Genomic DNA, 7,477 nt, shown 5'->3' on the forward strand with positions numbered 1-7,477 from the left:
ATGATGAATAAAAATGTATTAATTTGAACTTATATATCTTTAAGCCAAAACATGATATAATTCTTTTACTTTTAACTATATGCTTGATGTTTGATTTAGGAACTTTGTTGAAATTTCACCTGATTTTCATAGACATGTTAATTGGCTATTAGAAGATTATCATCTAACATTAGAAGATTTGGAATCATAAGAATTGATGAAGATGCATGAAGTATGCTCTGATGATCTAAGCATCTAAGAAGAATATATCTGTTAGAAGTAATGAACTCTCTAAAATGAATCTTGCTTTGACACTACGAATTCTTCAGAAGCTATGAACCTTCTGAGGGAAGTAAGTTTAATTATGCCTTGATAAAACACATGTTTTAGAAGTTGTGAACTTCCTAAAAATACGGTTAAATGAACCTCTAATACCCTACATTGTACAGAAGTTGTGAACTGTCTGAAAGTAAGGTAATTATGTTTTAATAACACCTATTGTTCAGAAGTTGTGAACTTTCTAAAGGTATGATGATCAAACTTTGAGGCTTTAGAAGTTGTGAACTTTCTTAAAGCATGACAAGGGTAATCTGTTACTAAGCATTTTTTAGAAGTTGTAAATTGCCTAAGAGAATTCCAACGTGAGCTCTAGCAACATTTGCTCCAATTCTAATAAGCTGTTCAAAAGTTGTAAATTGTCAGAAAGTTTTGTAACCAATTAATGATAAACCAGACTATGATACTTCAGAAGTTGTGGACTTTTTGGAAGTGTAGTAAGTTTGGTTTGAACTAGGCATCGTTTAGAGGTTGTGGACCTTCTGAAGACATGTTCTAAGACGTAATCTAAGATATGATCTAAGACATGGTCAAAAAACATGATCTAAGACATGGTAAGAAGACATAATCTAAGACATGGCATAAAATATGGTCAGAAAACACGATCTAAGACATGGTTTAAAGACATTGTCAGAAGACTTGATCAAGGACATGGTCAGTCAGGAAACAATTTAGGTGCTAAACCTTGTGATGAAATGATGCTTATCACCTTCTGGTGGCATGATCAAGTTTTTGGAAAAACCATAGTTTTAGTTCTGATGTTTGATGTGAGGCATCAAGACAGTTACTAAACAGGTTCTAATACTTCATAGTGTCCTGATAGTAAGCCAAAATGTGAGATGAAGACCAGGCATTTCTAGTCAGACTCTAATGAGATGTTAATGGGTAAGAATTTCTTCTTTATGTTACTTTCTATACTGCAAAAAATTATTTTGTGTGCCTTAGGCTCATGGGGAGACTCTGAACAAGCATAAATGAATTTTGGGTATTAATAGATTTAGGGGGAGCTGGTTAGATTTGCTGAGTTTGTGTCCTATGGTGATTATCTTGTATGAATTGTTTTATCAAAATACATGGTTTTGTCATCATCAAAAAATGGAGATTGTAAGAACAAGATTGATTTTGCACCTGGCCTTGAGTTTTGATGATATCTTTACATGGTATCTTAGAGAATAATTGTGTACTCTAATGGTTTTTGTCTAGTGTGTAGATTTTGCTAAAGAGGTTTTGACTCTAGTAAGAAGGCGGTGAGGTCATTAGATTCTGAACTCAACACTCTGGAAAAATACCTTTGATATGTTACAGAGATACGTCAAGATTCTAGAATGCCTCTTTGTTGTACCCCAAAATTTGCCCACACTTTTCTAAAAAAAAAGTTTCGAAACTATTTCAAAATTGAATATTTATAAAATCTTGGGTTCATTTACATTGACATCCTGAATTTTATAAATATTCGATTTGAAGTCTATTTTAAAATATAATAATTTATTCTTAAGTTATTTATATTTTAATAAATAGAAAAATGTTGGCCGATGCTTCATATACTTTCAATTGGCTTTTATTTTGAATAAATAATATAGCACAATTGGTAAGGAAGTAAGTTTGCAAGTATAAGGTCCCAGGTTCAAATCCCACTTCTAACACTTTTTCCTTTTTTTTTTGCTTCTAACCATAGATTTAATTTAATTTTCATTTATATTGAAATAATAAAATCACAAAAATAAGTTTTAATCATTTAATTTTAATTATTGTTTTTTTAATTAAGCCTTCTTTTAAAAATATTCTTTTTTTTTACTTATATTCAAAATCACAAAAAAAGTAAGTTTTTTTATCATTTAATTCTCGTTTTTTTAGAACATTCTTTTTTTTTTTACTAGGAGTAAATTTTTTTTGTTTTTTTAGTACCTTTTTTTATTTAGTGTTAATATTATTATTATTACTATTATAATTGAAAAAATAAAAATAAATTTCAAACAAGGGAGTGTGGCGCCTATTTTTTTGGGACCTTTTAGAAACCAAATCAAACTCATCAAAGACCAATAATTTCATTATTTCATTTTTATAATTATTATTTATATTTATTATGGTTTTTTTATTCAATAAAAGGCTAAATAAATTAAATAATAAATAAAAAATGAATAAATGGAAGGGAACATGGTTTGAATTGTTTTAAAGGTTCAAGATTTCATGGAAACATACCAAAACCGTGCAAAACACATTGGGAAAGATATCCTCTTGATTTTGGAAAGTTTTTGAAAAAATTATGGAAATAATCTTCCCTTTGATGGCCATGAATCACTTGTTTCTTTCCATCCTTCCACTTTTATTCCCTCTATAATTAGAGCAGACAAGCCAAAAAAAAAGGGGACACGAATTGATAGCCTCCAAGACTCACACTCGAAGTTCCAAAAAAACTCAAAAAGTTTTGAATTTTTGGTATTCACATTGGCGGTCGTGTTTAAATCAAACCAACAATATAGTTCTCTCTCTAAGGTAATTTAGAATGAATATGAACTAATACTTGACTGCATATCACGTAAAAAACCACATCATGTTCGTTCATATTTTATTCAAGTTTCTTGGATTTTCGTTTGCTATGTTTCATTGATTTTCGACATGATTTGATGCTTTTAATATGTTTGAAATAATGTTTAGAACAGGTCTGATGTGTCCCATGAGAGTTTTGATCCCTGAATAGAGATGCACCATGGTTAGGGCACCATGCTTGAATGCATTCGTATCACGTGTTCCCAGCCGTTTTAGACTGAAACGATCCCATATTCGAACTCAGGGGTTTATTCTAGGTGGATCTGGGCTGTCACGTTTTGTTTATAACTCGTTTTTTGCAGGTTTAAAATTGTCAAAAAAATCACTTTGAAATCCGCAGGTAAAATCCTAGATAATCCCGCAACTGAATCCGCAGGTGTAGAGGTAGGGGATGATGAACAGTACCTTGGACTTGTTGACTGCTGCGTTGGCATGAGAGGGAAATCCCATTCGCCAGTCAGCCTGCGAGTGGGCCACCGTGGTTATTGGTGTTTGAAATTTTGACTATGCACAGGTGTAACATATTTATTCATTCAGGTCCAATAGATTAACAGCAAACGCATTCAGAGCAGATGTCAAGGGTTGGAAACCAATGAGGTCTATGGCAAGGGTTCAACACCCAGCTACCTCATTTCTTTTTTTATTTTTTGTACTCTTTTGTTTTGTTTATTTCCTTTTAATTATTTCACTAATTAACCAATTAACCACTAAACTAATTAATCACTTCAAATTAATCTAAATACTTAGGATCTAATTAACCTATCTATTTTCACTTAATACTTTTTTTTTTAAAAAAAATAATAATCCTTAAAGAATAAAAAATGCATACTTCCTTTTAGATTCTAATTAATTTGGTAAAGTAGAATTTGGCTTTAAATTAGGTTTTAATTTAAAAATCAACAAAAAAAAGATTAATTTACACTCGATTTTCTTCTCTCACCTCAAAATCTCGTGTATGGCGCATGTTTGCTTTATTTTCCTATTTTCTTATTAAGATATTAGAATGTACATAGGTAAAATGTAAATATCATAGTGAAAATCTTTACTTTCCTGCACCTTTAAATTTCTGTATTTTAATTATTATACTGCCTAGATGTATGTTTAAATTAGGGTGTGTATGGCAAGCTTGAATTAAACGATAGCTCACTAAAAAATATAAGATAAATTATAATCGAATTTAACACACTTGCACTCACTCACCCCTAGGGTACGCCCCTCTTGGTTGCCTTCGATTAAAAGGTCGAGTCCCTCGAAATGTAAAGGTATCCATTAGCAAAGTCCCTCGATTACAAATCATTGCAAAGATCATAAGTCCCTCGACGACCCGCGATGTTGCCTCGGTAATATGATCTAGTCCCTCGAACGGTTGCCTACGAAACAATGATTGTCCCTTCGCATATAGCTAAAGGTACCTCTATTTGTTGCCTTCAAACGACCTCGATGACCCTACGATGACCCACACGTCCAATAAAACAAGGACTACCTACTTCTATATAGTATGGATAGTCCTGGGAACTTTAAAAATTACAAAAAAAGATCAATCAATTAGGGTAGTGCTCTTAAACTGCCTAGCTCAATAAAAACATCTTTTCAATATTCTTTCAAAAAAACTAAGGCTACGCATTTACGCTAAAGTCCTTATACTCCTTTTCAACTCAAAACAAACAAACATGGGCTAAGCAAGTTAAGAGCCCGTAGATAACTACGGATGAAAAGGGTGCTTACACCTTCCCTTTTCATAACTTATCCCCCGAGCCCGTTTTTTTTCAAAAAGGTCTTTTTCTGTACTTTTTACCTTTCCTAACATTGGACAAAATAAAAGTCGGTGGCGACTCATGCTCACCGCAACATTGTTGCATATATAAAAATAAAAGTCAGTTCACCGAGTTACAGAACTGGCGACTCTGCTGGGGATTCTTTAAGAGGGGTTTACCTTAGGGCTTAGTTCATCATAAAAGTTTTTAATTGTTTGTTTGTATGCTTTATTCTTAAGGGTTTGTTTGGGATTTCTGTGTGAAAGATTCTAACCCGAATCTCGAGATACCCTAGGTATGTGGCAATAGACCAAGGAGACTGTACGACATGTATCGTTATGGTTGATCTGGTGGCCACCATTAGTGCGACACTTTGGTTTGTCCTGATGGCCCTTGAAAATGATCGAGGAGACATTTGGCTACCGCATGGTGTCATCAAGCGCTAATTCGCCCTTAGAACCTTAGTGAACTTGACTTTGGCCTATAGGAAGTAGCGAGATGGCTGGCTTTGGATTCCTGACTGAAGCCGGTTGATACTCGATGCTACACTCATTGAGATTGGACTCTAGGGATGTTTTTGGCTGGCCGATTGAGTGCCATGTTGAGATAATGCCCGCGAGAACGATCAAGGATATGAGCACCATAGAACCCGGTTACTTTTTTAGGACAGGTTGAACCAACTAAACTCAAGAAGGGAGGGTATGCACCTATGGACTTCACGCTGGCCTTTAAACCTAAGGGCTTTGTGTGCATTGTTTGTGTTTGTTATCTACTTGGCATCATAACATCATAACATCATAACATCATGGCATATCATCTTCACTAATAATTTCAAGGACCAAGAAATTTATTTTTGTTCTGTTTTGTAGGACATGGCCTTTGCTACTAGGGATTATGTACGACTCAACTTCGTGGGGATACCTTCTGAGCTTAAGGAGCTTGCCTTAGAAGTTCCTGGAGATTCTAGGTTTGCTGAAAGACATGGTTATCTACTCCGACTGGTCACCTCCCAATTTGAAGAAGATATGATGAGAGTCTTATGCCAATTCTTCGATCCCGAGCATCATTGCTTCACTTTTCCAGATTATCAGTTGGTACCTACCTTGGAGGAGTTCTCGGATTTACTTGGTATACCCATCTCTGAGCATTTACCCTTTACTGGTTTGGAGAGCACTCCAAAACCTGAGACTATTGCTGCTGCGTTACACCTAAAGAGATCAGACATTGCCTCCAACTGGGACACCAAGAATGGAGTCGAAGGTCTCTCGGCCAAATTCTTATTTGGGAAAGCTCGACAATTTCTGAAAGCCATGAGTTACCATGCTTTTGAAGATGTTTTGGCTTTATTGATATATAGTTTGGTTTTGTTTCCTAACCCTGATCAATTCATTGATGTGCATGCAATCAAGATTTTCTTGACTCACAACCCTGTACCTACACTACTTGGAGATATTCTACATTCTCTCTACTCCCGTATCATGAAGAAGCGGGGGACTCTTATGTGTTGCACACCCTTGCTGGCTAGGTGGTTTATTTCGCACCCTCCCCGTTCAGTGTTAAGGAATGATAAAAAAAATGCAATGGTCACGAAGGATTATGTCACTCTCTCATTCAGATATCCGTTGGCACGTCATATCTCAGGAGTACGTCACTATTTTTGACCATTGTGGGAAATTCCCTAATGTGCCTCTCTTTGGCATTAGAGGGGGAATCACCTACAATCCTTCATTAGCCCTACGACAGTTTGGTTATGCTCGAAGAGATGGCCCTCACCGCTTGATTATTGAAGGGGTTGTTTTCAACCATGAAGAAGATATTCAAAACCAACGCCGAGAGTTCATACGCGCTTGGAACAAAGTGTACAAGGTAGATAGCAAGAGTTGGGGGCAAAAGAACTCCTTTCCTTCAGAACCTTATCTCGGATGGGTGCGCACTCGCGCTCAACGTTTTGTCATGCCATATCCTTATGTTAGACCTGTGATTGTTGAACCTGAATATGAAGAAAAGGTTCCTTTGGTTATTCTCCATCCAGACATGCCTACCGATTTAGAAGAACTACAAAGGTCATGGGTTCAATTGAAAGAAGAAAGAGGTACTTTTGAGGCTCAATTCCGTGCCAAAGAGAAACAAGTGTTAGAACTCACGAGACTACTTCAGGCGGAGCAGAGTAGCAACACATTCCTCAGGGCAAAGCGAAAGCGTCCATGGGAAACTTGAAGACTTTCTCTTTTATGCTTTTATTTTGCTATTTCAGTTTCTTTCTTTGTAAAAGCCTAAAAATGGCAAACAATTTTATGTTTTTAACATTATTAATGAGAGTTTCTTTCTTGTTTGGTTTAAGCAAATTTAAATTTCGAGGTCCTTTAAAGCATTGCATAAACATAATCATATCATTCATTGCATAACAGGTTTCTATGACAAGGTACTCATATTCTCGCTGTTTATTTCAGCTAAGAAAATGAATCCTCTCGAACAATCAGTTAAGGATCTGTAAGTACAAAACGCTGAGTTTCAAGCCTTGATCTTGAGTCTGGCTAAAGGGCAGGAAGAGCTGAAGACACTCCTTACTAAGAAGGAGAAGAAGGCAAAGAAGCCTGTGGGTGTTCTCAACATGGGAAGAAGATTTCGAGGCCCTCTCAAAAAGGCCAAAGAAGTCAAGATCCCAGAAGAAACTGAACAAGAGGAAGGTGCTAGTGGCAAGAATGATCAAACGAGCAACAACGGTTCTGGCAAGCAAGACGAGGAAGAGGAGGATTACTATAATGACGAAGAGTATCCGGAGGATAAGTACAGACATTTGGAGGAACGAATGAGGGCTGTAGAAATCCAGAAGATCCCAGGGCTAGACTTTGAGGAACTAG

Source organism: Vicia villosa, unplaced genomic scaffold (genome assembly GCF_029867415.1).
Source record: "Vicia villosa cultivar HV-30 ecotype Madison, WI unplaced genomic scaffold, Vvil1.0 ctg.000759F_1_1, whole genome shotgun sequence".
Classification (NCBI taxonomy): domain Eukaryota; kingdom Viridiplantae; phylum Streptophyta; class Magnoliopsida; order Fabales; family Fabaceae; genus Vicia; species Vicia villosa.